The 19,858-nt window shown below is 33.7% G+C and overlaps 1 protein-coding gene across 5 annotated transcripts in view; it reads left to right on the top strand.

Annotated features, from left to right (window-relative positions):
• Arhgap32 (Rho GTPase activating protein 32) overlaps positions 1 to 19,858 on the top strand; it is a 274,334-nt gene that overhangs the window by 220,238 nt on the left and 34,238 nt on the right. Inside the window, exon 1 of one of the 5 annotated variants that reach the window (XM_047516853.1) lies at positions 10,906 to 11,225. The exons of 3 other annotated variants lie outside the window; for them this stretch is intronic. The gene's annotated coding sequence lies outside the window, so the exon portion shown is untranslated. Of the gene's footprint in view, positions 1 to 10,905; positions 11,327 to 19,858 lie in introns of those variants that run through there. One more of the 5 variants, XM_047516854.1, reaches the window with a different exon arrangement.

Below are 19,858 nucleotides of genomic sequence, written 5' to 3'. Positions count from 1 at the left end.
AAATTAACAGTTGAAGGATGTATATATTTTATCAGTGCCTATGAACATCAACACTATTTTAAGAAGCATTTTTTTATTATTTATAATTTATAATGCTATATAAATATGTGGAATATTTTACAAATAAGCAGTGTTTCAGGGAATAACAAAAACAACAAGAAAATTGGGATTTTTCAGTGTGTTGGGTGATTTAATCTGGGCAAGATTCTACAGAGTGTCTTGTCTGGAAGTGTTTGATCCAATCTAAGTTTTTAAAAAGAAAGTAAAAATAGATTCAAAGATTTTAGACCAAAGAAAAAGTCAAGTTTATTTTTCCTAGTTGCATTACATTTCTTCTGTCCTTTCCCTCCCTCCCTCTCGATGAAAGGAGAAAATTTCGGGGCCTCAGAATTTATTTGAACTGCTTAGAGTTTTATCAGAGTTTCATAATGCTCTATATGTAAGAATTGCGGGGGGGTGGAGTTTATTCTTTCCTTATTTTGTGTTTTCTCATTTGTCCCAAATCATAAATCTGTCACTCTTTGTAGAGTGTTTAAATAAAAGTGAGGGGTAATAACCCCTTTCAACGCTTATTTTTTCATTGAGGTTTATGGAGTCATTGTTCTAATTTTTCTCATAGCAATTTATAGGCAGATTAACTTTATTGCTAGTAAGAATTATAAATAAGAAAATACCTCAGAATAGTGTTTCTTTGCACTTCTACTTGACCCAGGATTCTCATTTGTTTTCAAGACAATTTTATCCTGCTTTCGTATATTTATTAAAAAGGCTGTTTATGCACGCTTGCTTAGTAATCATTTGTTAGTAATTGTGATGAGTGTAAATTTCTTTTTTAAAAATATGGTATTAGCCACTTAAAAATAACAGTTTTGTGGAAATACCATTCATATACCATGCAATTCAGTGGTTTTTAGTATACATTCACATAATTGTACAACTGTTACCATAATTAATTTTAGAACATCTTCATTACTCCAAGAAGAAATCCTGTATCAATTAATGAAAACTTCTTCCTCATTCCTCTTTTCCCCCACAACCCAAGCAACCACTATTTTACTTTCTCTCTATATAACTTTCCTCATTCTGGGTTTTTTTAAAAAGGTGGAATATATAATATATGGTCTTTCGTGTCTGACTCAAAAGACAACTTAGCATTATGTTTTCAGGGTTCATTCATGCTATAGCATATATCAGAACTTCATTCCTTCTTTTAAATGGCTGAATGAATATACCATAGATTATTTCTCCATTCGTTTGTGTTTGTTTCATTTTTGTCTGCTACAAATACTCATGTATGAGAGTTTTTGCATTGATATATATTTTGGTCCCTTTTGGGTACATGTCCTAGTAGGAGTGGAATTGCTGGGTTGTGTTTAACCTTCAATTGCACTTTTACACCATTTTAGAGTTCCACCATGAACATATGAGAGTTTTAGTTGTTCCATATCCCTTGCCCTCTCAACCCCCTCTTTCTCCCTGGTGGTACTACTGATTGTTCTGCCACTGAGCTATATCCCCATCCCTTTTTATTTTTTAATTTGAGATAGGGTCTCACTGAGTTGCCCAGGTGGGACCTTAAATTTACAATCTTTCCTGCCTTAGCCTCCCTAGTGGCTGAAATTATAGGCATGTGCCTGCTCACAGCTGCTAGCACATGCTATTATTTGGATTTTTCTTTTTTAACTTTTGCCATCTTTGCAGATGTAAAGTAGTATCTCATGATGGTTTTGATTTGTATTTTCCTATTGACTAATAATGTTGAGAATCTTTATAAGTACTTATTGGCCATTAGTATCTCGTTTTTGGAGAAACACCTGTTCAGATCCCTTGGGTTATTTGTGTTTTCATTATTGAGTTGTTAGTGTTTTTTGTATGTCTAGGTACAAGTCAGTTATCAGTTAATAGTCATTTACACATTTTTTCTCCCATTTTTTGTGTTATCTTTTACTTTCTTGATGGTATCCATGGAAGCATAAAAGTTATAATTTTGATAAAGTCCAGTTTAATTTTTATTTTGTTGCTTATAATTTCGATATATTTTTTAAAAAGTTTTTGAATAACTCAGTGTCGTCATGAAGATTAACTTTTATAGTTTCTTTGAGAGGTTTATGGTTTTACATTTTCAATGTTAAGTCTGTGATCCATTTTTTGGAGTTAATTGTCATATATAGTGTGAGGCAGGGATTCAACATCATGTGGATATCTGATTGTTCCAACACTGCTTGTTGTAAAGATTGTTCATTACCCATTGAATTTTCTTGCCATCCTTGTAGAAAATCAGTTGACCTCAAATACATGACTTTATTTCTGGACTTTAAGTTCTGTTCCATTGATCTGCATGTCTTTTCTTATGCCAAGAACTACTCTATATTGATTGCTGTGGCTTTGCAGTAAGTTTTGCAATCAAGAAATGTAAGTTCTAATCAGTTCTTCTTTTTAAGGGTTGATTTTTTTTCTTCTGGGTCTCTTGCAGTTCTATATGAATTTTAGAATCGGTTTATCAAGTTCTGCAAAGACACCTGGGATTCTGATAGGAATTTTATTAAATCTGTAGATCAGTTTGTGAAATTTTATCATTTTAATATTGTCTTCTAATCCTTGAATGTAGACTGTTTTTCTGTTTCTTTAGATATTCTTTAGTATCTTTCAGTGTTTTATAGTTTTCAGAGTATAGGTTTTTGCATATCTTTTGTTAAATTTATTTTTAAATGTTCTTTTTGATGTTATTGTAAATGGAATTGCTTTTAATTTTATTTACTCATTGTTCTTTGCAAGTGCATAGAAATGAAGTTTTGTATATTAACCTTATATCCTGAAATCTTGCTGAGCTATTTATTAGTTCTAGAGAGTTATTTAGTGGCTTCCTTGGGATTTTCTATATACAGAATCATGTCATCTATGAATAGAGATCTTTTTATTTCTTTCATTTCATTCTGTATGCTTTGGATTTATTTATTTTTCTTCCCTGGTTTCTTTGGTGAGAACCTGTAGTACAATGTTGAGCAGAAACCTCAGGTGCTAACACTCTTGGCGTATGCCTTATCTTAGAGGAAAGTATCTATCTAGTCCCTCACCATTGAGTAAGGTGTTAGTGTGGGGTTTCATAGATACTCATTTTTCAGATTGAGGAAGTTACCTTCTAGTGTTGTTTTATGAATAGCGTTGGATTTTTTTCAAAGGCAATCTACTTACTGAAATCATCCTGGGTTTTTATGGTCACTATTTTGATGTTACTAAAATTTGACATCAAATTTTTTGTGATTTCTTGGGCATTGTTTTAAACCCTCTTCCCTTGGTGTAGGTTTATTAGGTATTACATATCATCTTTGACATCTTTTACTCAGAGATGTCCCGTAAACTGAGTTTTTAAAACTTAGTTTAATATTGTCATTAAAATTTACTGTATCAATCAAATACTTTTTCTTATTTTAAATGGGGAATTGACACTTCTAATAATAATAACCTCCAGAAGCTTTAACACTGGGAAACTTAATCAGTTATTGATAGTATTAGAAAATAGGCTTAAATTTATAGATCCACAAGTCTTCATTACTTCTAACTTAGCAATTATTATAAAAAACAAGCACTCCTTCAAAAGCTAATGTTTTATTTTTTGTGAACAGTATTGCCGAGTTGGCATAGGGAAGTGTGTGTTCTTAATACATTTTGAAAAGGATGATGTAAATTCAATCAGCCTTGGGCTTGTTTCACACTTTAAAACTGTCTTTGCCTACAGTATAAACAACTTGAATGTCCTATTTATTTTTAACATTGCCATCTGTCACTGTTAGATGCCAAATGTAGAAGATGCAGCTATAGTTTGAGACTGAAAACTTAAAGTTCCCCATACTATTACACAACAAGGGTAATAGGAAAAAAATTTCCTTTTTAAAGCTGTTCTTTATGTTCTCAATATGTTCATTTATTTGTGTAAATGAAAATAAAATTTGAGTCACCAGGTCCTGACCATGATAGCAAGTACCCTTAAGAATAAAGGTGAGAGAAAGAGAAGAGGAAAGAAAAGCAGAAGAAAGGTAGCAGCCCATCCATAAGAAATTGGCATTTTCTTCAGTCACCATAAGGCATGGGAGGAGAATGTGAGGTTGAGGTTGTGGTAGAAGAGTGTGAAGTTGAGGAAGGTGAAGGGGGAAGGGATAACACATGTTTTTCTTTGTGTTTATATTGCTTGGAGTTTACTGAGGACCTGTTTATTGATATCTTTCTTCAGGTTTTGAATGTCCTCAGCCATGATCTCTTCAAATATTTCTTTTTGTCCAGTTGTCATTTTCTTCTCCATTACATATCAATTAAATTCTTTAATATTGTCTCACAGGTCTTGGACTTTGTTCTACTTTTTTCCCACTATTTTCTTCCTCTCTTTTCTTCTCAATTTATATACTTTCTGTTGACCTTTCTTCAAGTTCAGTATTCTCTCTGCTGTGTATAATCCTCTCTTAAGTCCATGCAATGAATTCCTCAGTTCTCATAATTTTCATTGCTAGGATCAGCATTTGTTCTTTTAAAATAATTTCTATGCTGGCATTCTATACATTTCCACATTATCTAAGACACGAGAGTAGTAGGGAAATGTGAATGGAGAGGAAAGGAGAAAACTAAAGCTTACTTTTTTTTTTTTCAAGTTTTTTTTTATTTGTTCTAATTAGTTGTACATGAAACAGGAACGTCTGGAAATGAAAGACTAAGGATTTAGATAAATCTTTTCTCTGAGAACAGGTAGAAATGTTGAATAGAAATAGAAAAATATCTCTTTGAAGCACTGGAAAGTTAATAAACAACAAACAATTGAGCTAAGGTGAAGTAGAAGAAAGAATCCTGGGGGTGGGATGACCCCAACATTTGGGTACATTATCCCCCAAGTAGTATCTGCTGGTGGAGGAGAGGAAGTCACAGTGCTAGGGAAAGGGAAATTGGGGTTCAGAGCCCAATGGGGCAGAGTTATCAATAAATGCCCTGAGCATTGCATTGAGATTTTTGCGGAAGTTGACCACTGATTGTAAACTGATTTTAAATATATATGGAAATGCAGAGCCAAGAATGCCCAAGAACAAAAGGTTAGAAACTTTATTGTAATATATATCAAGACTTATTGTAAAAACTTCACTAAGACACTGATATAAATGCAATGATGGACATCTATCAGTGAAACAGAACAATGTCAAGGACCAATCCTTTATACAAAGGACAATATAGACAACTGATTTATGGCCAAGGTGGCAATGCCAGGCAGCATCATTTCCATAAAGGGTGTACTGGGTCAGTGGACAACTGAGTATAAATAAAATAGAAGTCTGACTCTAACCCCAAACACAAAAATCCTTTCCAGGAGAATTACACATCTGCATCTGAAAGGTGAACAATAAAACTTTTGAAAGATAATGCAGTAGAGCTGGGTGAAGTGGCACACATGCCTATGATCCCAGCAATTTGGGAAGTTGAGGCAGGAGTATGTAAAGTTCCAGACCAACCTTGGCAATTTAGTGAAACTCTGTCTCAAAATAAAAAATAAGGACTTGGATGTAGCTCAGTGGTAAAGTGCCCCTGGGTTCTATCCACAGTACCACAACAAGAAAAAATCCTTTTTAATATATATTTTGTTTATTTGTTTGTGGCGCTCGGGATAAAATCTAGGGCCTTGCATATGCTAATTAAGCACTGTATCCCTGAGCTACATCCTAGCACTGTAATGTTCCTTTAAGGGGGAAAAAATTTCTTCATAGTGTTCTTTTAAGAAATTAGTTTCCAATACCTTTCTTTCTTTGTTATTTTATTTGCAATTTTTCTAATTATGATTTTTTTCATTATTTTTATACTTCTAGTCGTTTCTTTTTTCCAGTTCTTTGCTTCTTTCTACTCATGTTCTTTGCATGTCACTTCAGTGTGCAATGCACACATTTATATATCCAGTGAAAGAGGTCCAAGGTTTTACTTATTCTACACGGATTGTTATACTGAATATTCTTCCCATTGCACATATGCTCACTTGTATTCTGGAGGCTAATACTGTAAAAATCAGATATTGGAATCAGTACCCTAGGTCATAGGAATAGTAGAATGCCAGGCACTGAACCACCAAGCACTTAATATAAATAACCCAGGTGTAGTGAACTCAAAACCCAGAATTCTTGACATATAAACTTTATATATAATATAGAATAAAGTTTATTTTTTATCTGTCAAAACAATTATTTAATTTATTTTTCTTGTATTACAATAGGAGCAAATAAAATATATATTTGAATTTCTTCAAGGGATATATGAATAGAATAGAAATTAGTGCACATAATGGGTTAAATTAAGGAGAAATTGCTTAATGAACCCACTTAATTTGCAAATTTAATCTTCATTGATCATCCTTTTTAATGTCTCTTTAATTTAAAAAAAAAAATCTTTCCCTCTTTCCTCACTAGGTACAAAGCATACTCCAAAAAATGTAGCACTTCTAGCCATCCTTCCCTTACATTTCCAGTTATAATCATTCTCCCTACATACTCAGCTAGAATCTACTTGTTTCCTGAAAACATGTCACTTGGTTTCAAAGCTTTCCCTTTGCTCTTGCTGTGTCTGCAGTCTGAAGTACCCTCTCCCTGCCTTTTTGTTTTGTTTTGTTTTCTTGTACTAGGGATTGAACCCAGGGCCTCATGCATGCTAGGCAAGCATTCTACTACTGAGCTACATCCCCAACCCCTTTATGTTATATTTTAAGACAGGATCTTGCTAAGTTGCCCAGGCTAGTCTCAAACTTTCAGTCTTCCTGCCTCAGCCTCTGGAGTAGCTGGGATTACAGGATTGTACCACTATGCCCACTTCTTCCAATTCTGAAGCTTGAATTCCCCTGTATATTTCAGAATTCAGGCCATGATCCTCTTCTTCCGGAAAAGCTTCTCAGACTCATCTCTCTCTATCCCTTATCAAATCCAATAGAAGTTATTTTACTTGTTCACTAAATTGTGTTCTCTCCTCACAAGTGGCAAATATGTCTCATTCTCCATAGGAGATACATGCAGTGAACTGACAATTAATGCCTGTTGAATCAATCTATTCTAATATTTATTTATTCAGGATTTTAGAATACTATTTATATAACCCTTCAGAAAACTTCAGTGATTTCCCTGTTCCAGAATTACTTAAAAATCTCTGCTCTAGAATTGAAAGTGTTCCACAAACACTGGAACTAATTTATGTTCATGGTGTTTTCTTCCATTTCTTGCCTATATTCAGCTTTAGTAATGTGTTTCCTTTCTGTCCTCTCAGAATGCTTTGGACTTCCAAGTTTTCTTGCTCAGGTTCTTTCTTATCCTTGAAATGACTGACCATGCCCTTAGTGAAGGCTGCTGAGGGCCACTACTTCACACACTTGAGTATGCACGCAATTCACCTGAGAGATCTTGTTAAACTATAGATCATGTTTCAGTAGATCTAGGATGGGGCCTGAAGTTCTGCATTTCTTATAAACTCCCAGGAAGTGTCAATGATATTGGTCCTAACTATGGTTTAGCCTACAGTAGCCATTGTTTATATCACTTATTTATAAATAACATATGGCAAAAAGTTATTTCATTTTGAGTTTGATATTTTACTTCCTGTGTGTCTTTTATCTGCACCAACGTTCTTTTGCTTGTGGGCATATATTCCATTTCATACAAATTTACACAATTTATGAATGATGGATACGCCCAAACAATTCTGATTGGTAAGTAATTAAAACATGTAATTTCCATTATAGTTATAAAAAATGCTTCCTAATCCCTCATTTACCTTTTAATCAGTTCTAGTAGCAGGCCACAAATCAGTCTTTTCCTGGCTCCAAGTAAAGAAATTTTTCCATCTTTGGTCATTTTCAGTGTTCATGCATTTATTAATCAAATTATCCATGTTTAATTTAATTTAATTTTTTCAGTGCTATCTATTAAACCCAGGGCCTCATTATACTAGGCAAGTGCTCTCCTCTTGAGCTACATCCCTATCCCCTGATCAGGAATTTATTAAATGCATACTAAGTGTGATGGCTAAAATAGTGAGTACAACAGACAGAATTTCCGCTATTATAGTGTTTGTATTGCAGTGTGAAGAGGTAAATACATACGTGAAATAGATGGTATAATTGCCAAGTACTATGCAGAAAAATAAAGCCAAGAAAGGTGTACAGACTGGGAAGTGCTGGACTGTGGGTCATGTGGGGTTATCATTTCAGGAGAGTGTTGTGGTCAGTGCAGGGCTCATTAGAAGGTTACTTTTGAGCAAAGACCTGAAGAAGATGATGCAGGAAGAGACACATATACCTGGGGGAATGACTTTCCAGAGAGGGAACCATAAATATTAAGATACTGAGCTTTCCAACTTGTTATGGGATCAGCAGAAAAGCCAGGTTGGCTAGAGAGAAACATTACGCAGTTACAAGGGGAGAGGGACCAGATCCTTTCCGGGGCCTGGACACTTCCACAGGGGTTTTGGCTTTTATTTGAAATTATATGGGAAGGCAGTGAAGATGTTGAACAGAGTTGTTGCTCAACTTGATTTACCTTAAAAGGATCATTTTCAGTGCTAAGAACAGGCAGGGATGAAGATGTAAGAAGAGAGACTGGCAGTGGCTCTTGGAATAAGCCAGACAAAAGGTGACAGTGGCTTAGGCCAGTATGGGATCCAGGAAATCCATGAGAAGTGATCTGATTCTGTATATATTTGACTATGAAACTAGAAGAATTTGCAGACATAGTGCAAAGGCTTTGAATTCTTCAAGTAATTTTTATAATTTTATAATAGAATGACTGGAATATAGCCATTGCCTTTCCAGTGAATTCTTCTGCTCCTCCTACCCAACAGAGATACTTTCTAGTCCTTCACAGGTAGGTAGCCCACAAACATTTTATTAAATCTGAGAGAAAAATGACAAATGACTCCTCTCTGCCATAAGCAGTCACGAGATGACACAGCACAATGCTTTTTCAGTCCAATGTATTTTTAACTTTTTCTTTTGAAATAATTAGTCTAAGAAGAAGTTGCAGAAATAGTACAGTAATCATCCTTCTCCTTCCCCATGATTTTACATCTTACATAACTATATAGTACATTTTCAAAACCAAGAAATTGATGTTGTCACATACACTTTAATGAGAATATAGACCTTACTGCAAATCCATCAATTTTTGCATGCACTAAGTTTCTTAGTGTGTATTTTTATATGATATAGAGAACAATCTTTCAAATTTTAGGTGAGAATTATTGTTAATTAATTATGCAATTCTCCCACACCTAGGTGAATTATTGTGGAATTTAGTTGTTCTTATCCATGTTTACACCTTAGATAATATGAGGAGCTTATGCATTTTACTAAGCATTCCCAAAATGGCTTTTCTACATTATATACATTTTTCTTCTCCATCTCCCTGTCCTTTCTCTTCTTTTTCCCTTGCCCTCCCTTGTCTGTGTTTAGTGTTGGCCAAAGCACAGGTTGGGAGGTAGTGGTATTTTTAGCTTGAAAGTGAAAAACAGTGGGTTTGCCGTCTCTACTGTGAATAAATTTCTAGACCTTCATTTCCTACTCAACAAAAACAGTAAATCCAAAGCTAGTCCATTGGTGAAAAATAAGCATGTTTTGTACCTGCCACATACTAGAATTCTCTGTGGTCTTTTAAAATCACACTAATTCATTATTTTCCTTATTATGGCCTACCATTTATGAATAATTTTATATTCAAAACTATGATCAGAGAGGAAGGAAAGAGTAAATTCAATTAACAGCATAAGATTTTAACTGGGTATCATGAATACTCCCTGGGTATTCCAACTCTGCCAGTTACCAATTATGTTGCCTTGGCAGATTGCTTACCCTCTCTGACTTGGTTTCTTCATCAATAAGATGGGATAATAATAGAATCAACTTAATAAGGTTATGATGAAGATTTTTTTAAATACTTAGAATTGTCTGACACTTAACTTCATAACAATGATACAATATCATTTTGCTAATTAAAGGCAAATATCTGAAGATGAAATTTACATTGGAACTAGTAAAAAGTCATTTGAAACAAAATATGTCAGTGTTTTCCAGTTTGTTTATTTATTTAATTCTAATAGAGTTAGTACAATTAATTTAGTGTTTATGTTTAAGTTTTGAATCTCTTCAATATACTGCATTTATGCAGATAACTAGTAAGAATGTTTTAAAAAATAACAAATTCAGATTGGTTGAATAACATTTTGGTAGTATTTGCCCAGAATTTTTTCTCTGGCTGAGAAATATTTCTGGTAGAGGAAAAGAAGTCCCTTGGGATCCTACAACTGAAGTTCAGTTATACACTTAGCACCCGGGCAGTGAATGAAGGATGAGTTCACACTCTGGAAAATTTAATTAATTCTGAATTTTTAGTACTGAAAAAAAAATAACAAAAAACAAAAACAAAAAACAAAAACTTTTTCCCCCCTGATGGATGCACAAGAAATTGTCCTCAGAAGTTTTCACACAGAGACTATAAATTGACAGTTTAAAAAATCAGTTAGTGGAATAACAATCACAGCTCAATATCAGCAAAGGTATAAAAATGTTTGCTTTCTTTACCTGTTGCTGTTGTTTTCAGCCTTTTATTAGCAATACTTCCTACTTGATCACTCTGTTTTAATTTTATTGGGACCTAATGTGCCATCATTTTTATTGGATACACCGTTTCCCACCTACTTAGCAGATATAAACAACTGACAGTGTAAGTCACTTTGCAAAAGAAAAAGGACACAGTTACAGGTTAGTTTCATAGGAGTGTTTTCTGAACAGGAAACATTCACCTGTGTGAGGTGGATGGGTGGAGCCATGCTGGTGAAGCCTGTTCCGCAAGGGCAGCTTAGAATGGGGTGTGTCTATAGTGTTGCAGAGCAGTACATGCTGAGAGAGGAGGAGTGAGCTCCTGAAGGCAGAGTCCTCAGGCTGCTGGCTCGTACACAGGCTGAGATCAGGGGTAGGAAAAGTGCTACTGAAAGGGGACCTGAAAAGAAAGCTGGCTCCTTCAAGAACTGTGAGGACCTGCCTTGAAGCCAACTCATGACCTGCCTTGGAGCCATCTGTGCTGGCTGAGGTTGGAGCCAATGTGATTATGATTCCTTTTCTCTGCTTTTGCATGGAATGCAGAGCTGTGGTATCCTATTGAATCTACTGCTAAATACAGTCACTTGGAATAATTTTAAGATTTGGTCCTAAACTTGTACCACAACAAGAGGTAAGGACTTTATACAGACACTTGACTGCAACAACATTCAGGATATTTCACTGAGACTATTTTTAGAATATATTTGGGCACATGTTGCCTTGGTTATCCAGGTGAGTGGTTCATTATTTAATGATCTATACATTGTATAATTGAGCATTAATATTTGTCTTGTTTGTAAAGAGGTGTTCACTTCTTGAAGTAGGATCTTGTTAATTGTACCACGTAGCTATTATTTTCCTGGTCACTTTTAGGAAATGCCTGTTTTGCTATTTCTGATCAGCTTATTTCTTAGACTTGAGGTTAATACAACAAAAGTTTTCATGATTAAAAGAACATGCCTATCTTCCTTAAGCAACCAATGTGTGTATCCTGTTTATAATTTTTTTCCTGGTGGGTTAATAGTATTTTAATGATTGATTAATAGAAAATAGGCAGTGCTGATTTACTTAAAAAGAGTTTGCTGACTGTGAAGAGCCTGCTCCAATTAGCATAAGGAAGTAACCCTTCTGCCCTTTTTCTTCAAGTATAGGGATCCCCTTACCCCTGACCTGCCCCCATAGGCTTTGGCAAGGGTAGCCATCTCTATCCTTAAAGGATTTTTATATTAACTTAGAGATTTTTACTCCTCGGATAGGATTTCATGTTTATGTGGTGCTTCTATAGAACTTGGTGTTAATTGCTTTCCATTATATTATTTCACTAAAATAACATGGAGACCAGTGTCTTATTTGAATCACAGATTAGCCCTTTTACAAAGTTGAATGTTTTTCTTTTCAAGATTATTGTACTATTGTCTAAATGATAAGTAATATTTTTATTTTCAAAGCCATCAGTAAGGGAATTTCAGAATTTAGAGTCCTTTTTCATAGCCAGCTTTTTTTTTAAAGCACCTATTGCTCATATGATAATGTTCTGAAGTCATAACATTTTAAGCAATGCTCTATGGTGTTCAGTAGAAAACAGCAGAAATCTAAAATTACTTAGGTATTTATGTGAGGAGATTATAGAAGGAAAAACTAGAAATGATCCTGTGTCTGTCTGCATGCTTCCTAGTGAGCGCAGGTCTCAATTTGGGATGGATAGCCAGATTAGATAAACTTGGTCTGTAAAACTGAGTCAGGGTCCTGGTTAGCCCAGTACCAAGGAGGATTCTCCAAATTTTCAGACCAAAAGTGCAAAGAGAAATTCCTGTAGTAAAAATAATTCCTGTTTCCTGACACAGAATTAAGTGCTTAGTACATATTATTTCATGTAAGCATCATAGGAACCCTGAGTGATAGTTATTATTGTCATTCCCATTGGTAGTGAAATACTTGAGATTTCAATAATTTGCTCAAGATCTTGGCACCTAGAAAGTGATTAAGGACTGGATTCAAATCCCCAGGCCTATCTGACATCAAAGCCTGTGTTCTGTTCACCATGCTAAAGGTCAGTTCTTTGGTTAAGCCTGGTTACAGGACTTTTACCTTTAAAGCAACTGCATTATCAGTCTTGTACTCTACAAATATAGAACTCTGCCCTTCATTTCCTGCCAGAAGAATCCCCCAAAGCAAACAGAAAAACCTCATATAAAAACTACTGTGATCATATCAGTGTTTCACATCAAACTTCATAGCATAATGAAGTACAGAGGATTATGTGACATTAAAGTGAATATGATTACATTTTAATCTAATGAAAAAAGAAAAGAGAATCTCCAGAGAGTTTTCATACCATTAAGATTAAGGTTGTAAATTTTCGTATTTCTTGAACTTCATGTAGTATTTTGCTAGTTCCTTTACCTTTGATGTGCCTGAATTTCTAAGATATGTGGTTGTTAAATACTTTATTTTTTAAGAGAAAATACAAAAAAAGTCCTCCTGAAATAGTACTATTTTTTAATCTTCTTATGAAAATAGTACTGGGTTCATGTTGGAAAAATAAGAGTCCAATTTAAAAACTTTTAGCAAATTTTAAAATCTGTAACCTGTATATTATATCCCACTCTGGTGTTAGAATACTTTTAGCGTCAGGAATTTATATCCACCTCATGTTTCCTCCTACTCGCCTCTGGCAGAATGCAAATCTTCCTTTTGTTCTGTTTTTAGAAGTGAAATTAGTCATAGTCTTTTATATAATAACTGAGTTGGTAAAGTCACCAAGTTACAAAAAAACAACCCTTACTTTGTTTTTGGAGAGTTGAGGAACAAAATCTCTTCCATGTGTATTGCAATTTGTAGTTCAAAGTTTTAAATAAAAATCACTGTCATTTTGAGCAGGAAAAAAATAAAGCTCATTTATATCAACCTAAAATCACATACTCTAAATTTGAGCCTTTTTGATATTTTTATCAGGAATATGTGCTTGTAGAAAAGTAAATGTGTAATGTAGATCAATGAGAGGCTAATCTTATTAACCATATGACCATTTTCCCAAGGAACACAATTTTTAAAGCTCTAGCACGTGCCAGTTCTGTGTGGTCACTGTTTGTATGCTCCTCTGGGAAAGGCAGCAGCATGATGTTGCTTTGCTTTCACTTTTAATCCTGAAGAAGAGATATAGTTTTATCCAGATATTTTAGGCATGTCATTCAGCATGATTTGTGCTAGATATTCTGAAGAAGTTTAAGGTCTGTTGTCTGCTTCTCTTTTTCTAAATGAATTGTTCTTAATCTCTTATGTGTATAAAAGTTTCTTTTCTAAAATTTTACTACAGGTTTACTTTCTAGACCTCTCAATATTAAGTCATTATTTTGCATTCTGGTCAGTAATATCTTTTGAAATGGCTCCTCATCAGTAAATGGAAGCCTGTTTGACTTATGTAACTGTTAATAGCCTTCCCATTATTTAATCAAGAGCCATTAATGTCAATACCACTTTAAATTTAGCATCTAGTGAACATGGCATTGCTCAGATACCTGGTTTCCTCCCTTTAAAGTTGGAATGTTCAGATATCTAACTGTTATAGTCATCCACATTCCAGCATATCATTCCTTGCCTAGTCACAGATATTTTCTCTGTGGCAGCCTCTTGCAGCTGTTACCTGCATTAGTTAGAGAACTGGATTTTTTTTTCCGTTTTACTTACAAAATTATTTATGATATATTGAGCAAAAGTGATTCTGTACTTTCTTATTCCACAGTAATTTCAGTGACGCATTAAAAGTGGAGAGTTAGTTTATCTAAAGAATGTTTTGGACATATGCTGGAGAAATGAGGAAATAAAATCCAAGGATGAGCAATAGTTATATCTCTGATTTAAAACTTAGAAGCTAGATTCAGTGGTTCCTAAAGAGATAGTGATAATTTTAATTTTTGAGTGTTAACCCAGTAGAATATAAGTTGTTACAAGTTCAGAATTTCACAGATAAAATGCACCTTGTTTTCCTTTTACTACTGGCAATTCCTAAAACCTAGATTAAAAATTAATGTTAATAATGTATGTGGCATTTATTAATACAAACAATATTATAAATAGTCATTGTATTGTTGACTAAGAACTTGCAAGTAAATAAACCAAAGGAATAGATGACAGTTTATCATATGACATGATTAACAACTGTGAATGTCTTTTACTATTAAAGATAGTTCAGTTATGCATCAAGTCCTGAAAATAGTTACAAGTATGTTATGTAAATTAGTTACATAAAGACTCCTTATTACCATTTATGAAGCAAAATAAATGTATAAATAACATAAAAAGTTCTAAACTTAATATGCTGTACATTAAACAATAACCCTTAATCATGATCTTTTTATCTTAAATTCTTATGCCATCTTTTGCCAAGATGATTTGGAAAGCCAGATGTTTTGCCTTTTCAGTGAAGTATTAAATGATGCCTCTTTTATCCTCCCGATATGTTGTTCTAAAGCAAATATATTTTCCACAGACTTAGAGCTTTCTTTGCTGAACTTCATATTTCCTCAGAGTACTTAATGATTTCTTGGGTATTTTCGTTGCAATCTAGAATATATGTTGCCTAATTAAGCTTATCATTGTTCATATTATTAAAGTGAGGTCTAAACTGTTTCATTTCCTTGTCTAAAACATTCTAGTGAATTATTGGCAGAATCAGGACTAAAACCATATCTGTACATTCTTGTTCCACTACTTTTTCACTAGCACATACCTAGTCAATAGAAGCCATGAGTGGATGGATCATCTTCATCACACTACAGGTTAAATATCTCTGATCTGAAACGTTCCAAAACCCAAGACTTTCTGAGCATCATGATGCCACCGTGGGAAATTCTACACCAGAGCTCATATGACAAGTTGCAAAGTACAAGTGCACTATAATATTTTATAAAATAACCTTCAAGCTATATGTATAAGGAGTACATGAAACATAATGAATTTTATATTTAGACCTGAGATCCATCCCCCAAATCTCTCATTATATATGTTTTAGAACGTAAAACAATCTAAAAACTAAAACACCTTTGGTCCCAAGAATTTTGGATAAGGGATATTCAACCTGTATTTGTCTTTCTGTTGGAGAGTCAGGAAAGCTTTTAATTACTTGGTCATTGGCTGAAGCATGTATTTTTTAAATCTAATAGAATTACCAAAAGTCTGATCTTGGGCAGGAAGGAATACTTTGAGAAGGGTAGACAGGGAGTCAGGTTGTAGGTGTCCAGAGTTGTGGAAGGGACAGGTAGAGGGAAGACGGAAAAAGTGCCAGAGATCTTTTTCCCAGTGCTTTCTTAAATCAAAGTACCACTTATTCCCAGATGGAAAACTTACAGATGCAGTTTAGTATGTGTAAGTTCTTAGGTAGACCATGCTCCTGGCAGGCTAAGAAGGTCCAGCTTTGAACAAAGACACTCCAGCATGTTGGAAAAACAAGGGACTCACTGAGGATCCAGGTGAAAACTCATGAACATGTGTGTAAAACAATATGGGCTCCTATCTTTCCCCTAATACACAATCCAGGTTGAAATTAACTAGAGCTCATTATGAAGCTTAGAAAAAGTATATGACATTCAAAAGAAGATTCATTCAAGAGTGGAATGAGGTTGTGTTTACATCCAAAGGGAGATTTCTAATTTTGACTGGATTGGCTAGACTGACAATTTCATATATAAATTTTCAGTCATACCATTTATTAGACTGTGTTGACTGGTACCTTTTGGATTTTTGTCCTCTTAACTGACTGATCAGTATGGTGAGTGTAGTAATACTGGTTTGTATACCCTAAGAAACATCCAAAGAATAAAATTGATTTTATACACACATGCATGCGTATACCCACACAGACACACACAAAAGAATTACATTTTATATCTACCATAGGTTTCTTTTTTACTCCATACAAACTTTATGTTTAGATATCATAGGATAGTACCAAATAAAGAAAAGAATTTAAATATGGTTAATAGGAGATAATTCTAGTGACTGAAGACTTTTATATTTTGAACTTAAATCATTTAGAGTGTGATATCAACATAAATGTAGATTAAATGTGTTAATGTGTATAAAACACTGCCATATAATAAGCACCTCAGTAAACATTAGCCATACTGTAATTAGTGTTGTGATATTAACATACTGTCTATATTTTCTTTCACTTTGCTTTAATAGCTGGTTTGGGATTTAATCTTTTTCTTCATATTGCATTTTTGGAATTGGGAATAGGCCGAAAGGGGGAGCCAGAGAGAGGACAGCTCTCTCAAATAGTAGACCAGAAAATTTAGAGAGAGAATAATAGTGTCAGTGATGGTATTGCTTGGGTATGTCCTTATTTCATCAAATGAAAATTTATTTTAATTCAGTGTGCAAGAAGCTCCTTTGTTCTGATTTGGAGCATACTTTTTTGAAAACAAAAAAATCATCAAAATTATTCTTGTATATTTTCATTCCCTGGCTGAATAATGACATCAGGAACTTTTTTTATTATTAATTTTAGGAGCTTTATTTTTATCAAAACCTTTTAATATTAAAAGAGAAAAAGTCATAAGAAGTTCTACATTTCAGTTATTGGAAAAAGTGTTTTTGGTTCGGTTCCTTTAACTAATATTTGAGTCCATAATTGGAATTTTGCTCAGCTATGTAGACTTTTTTTCCATAAAAGATTGGTAGAGTTACTATTCAAGTGAATCTCAGCTTAATTTATGAATCCATTTATTTGCAAGTAGAAGTTCTGTTGGTTAAATTTAATCTATATTCTCAAGGGTATAAACTACATAATAATTGTAGGCAGTTTTCCCAGCCTATGTGTTGACCAAGCTTGTTCAGTAGCTTTATTTTTCAGTTTCCCTCAAATCCTTTTGGCTCATATGACCAATGCATGCAAAAATAAGTTAATTTTTATACCTCTTGCCAATATCCCTTTTAATAAGTTTGAAAATATTAAGTGACACAGTTTAAGACTGTAAATGTAAATGTCATTTTTTTCCTTGCTTCTCTTTAAGACACCAGCAACCTATCCTAGTTTTCTCATTGTTTTTTAGACTTCTTTGTCTACACTTATACCCTGTAGAGTTCTTCTGTATTTGTCTTCCTTTAACAAGAAATTTAGTTCTAATGTTTACAGTTCATTTCTAATGTTTATCACAATTTCTCAGAGGGAATTTTGCCTGGACTTTCAACTCTTATTTTAAAAAACAAAACAAAACAAAACATTTTTCTCCTCAGGGATTATCCAGTTCTCACTAAATTGTTGAGTCTAGCCCCTTGAACTTGGAATCCTCCTGCCCCAGTTTCAGAAATCACTGGGATTATAAATCATGCCTACCTAGCCTTTTGTTATTTTAAATTGCCATGAACCTTCTCAAATCTCTTGCACTCATTAAGACTCATTGAATAAGTATAAAAGGAAAACTTTTAAAAATGGGGATAAGTTTATCACATCCCAAAACTTAAAAATTGAGTGGGGTTGGGGCAGGAGGATTGTGAGTTCAAGACCAGCCTGGGCAACTTAGTGAGGCCCTGTCTCAAAATACAAAAATTAAAAGGACTGGGCATGTAGTTCGGTGTTAAAGTGCCTCTAGGTTCAATTCTCAGTACTGATGTGTATGAGGGGGAATGACTTAAAAATTAAGCAAGATAAACTAAAAGCTTGTGTTAAAAAATGGAAAGAAATTACTTGATAAAGATCAATACTGGTGTTTTGTATATATCTTTCCAATTATGAATAGAGATTTTGTTTATATTTAAGGTTTCTCTCCCCAAATCCCAAGCATATTCTTAATGGTGAGATGTAATAAACAGTCTTTTTAAAGTCAGAAACAAAGTAAGTAATTTTTGGGGATCCAGTGAAGTCAGACAAAAAAACAAAAGGATTGGAAATGAATGAAATATGCTTTCTTTGCACATCTATGAATCCAGAAGAATCTGAGGTCTAATTATAAGAAGTAATAACATGGGTCAACAAAGGTTCTAAGGAAAATGTAAATAATAAACAGTAATAGCTGCTAACATTCATTGTTTTTCTCACACTAAGTGCTGTATACTTTTAATTCATTTAATTATGAACACAATTCTATTGAGTAGTTTTACTGTTTTTAACTTTCCATAGAGGAGAAAAATGAAGTACTGAGAGTTTAAGTACTTTGTTCACAGTTACACAACTAGAAGCTTCAGGGAGAAGATTGGAATTCTGGAAACCTGACTCCTGAGTATCCTCTTTACTACAATGTTATTGCATTTCTCTGTACTAGTAGTAAGTTCATAGAAAATATATTTAGAAAATATATAATATTTTATAATAGGAACAAAAGTCATAAAGTTCCCAAGACTAGCACTAACAAAACTATGTAAAACCTTTACAGGAAAAAAATTAGGTTAATTGAAGAACTAAAAGAATCTTAAATAAGTGAGAGATATGCTATGTTCATGGATGTGGATGCTCAATATTATAAAGAAGTCCATTGTCCTGCAAAATAATATATAAAAATTCAGTGCAGCTTCAGTGACATTCCCAAAAGTTTTTCCTACCTATAATTTGATAAACTGATGAATTTCATAAGAAATAATAAGGACTGAAAATGTGAAGACAGTTTTAAAGGATAAGTGGAGGGACTCATCTTTCCAGATATACACAGTGACATCAAAATTGTATCTATTATGCTTTTTAAATTAAGAAAAAGTGTGGGGGGAATAAATCTGAGAAATAACATGGCAAAATGTTAAGGTTTTGAAAAACTAGATGATTGGGTACATGGATAATCATCATATTATTCTCTTGAACTTTTCTGTATAATCAAAGTATATAGTCATTTTTTAAAGTAATTGTAATTGTGTCTGTATTAGGTTCCAGAATTTTCTATCAGTTTCCACCCTCCTTAATCTCCAAGGCTGTCATACCCCAGGCCTATTTCTTCTAGTCATGTTTTCTAGTTAATTTGTCATGAAAAGGGCTTTGAAGACTTACGTTACTACAGAGCTAAGTACACATTAGGCTAATAGCCTTTTAAGTAGTAGTCAGGTTAAAACTAAGCACAACACAATATGCTTTGTTAGCAATTTTTTTCTCTTTCTTTAAAAATTCACTTTTTAGACTTTTAAAGAACAGAAATTTTAGAAAATGAGTCCTTCAATTTGATAGTTGTAGAGAAAAATTCATTCTCCGTATTCATTGGTATGAATAAATGCTGTTATGCTTTAAATAAAAGCAAGTTTATGGAATTTTAAATTTAAATTCAAATCTTTTTCTATTTATTT

This window comes from Sciurus carolinensis, chromosome 11, assembly GCF_902686445.1.
Source record: "Sciurus carolinensis chromosome 11, mSciCar1.2, whole genome shotgun sequence".
NCBI classification, from domain to species: domain Eukaryota; kingdom Metazoa; phylum Chordata; class Mammalia; order Rodentia; family Sciuridae; genus Sciurus; species Sciurus carolinensis.
Note: the sequence above shows the minus strand (reverse complement) of the source record. Positions and strands in the feature narration are given on the sequence as shown.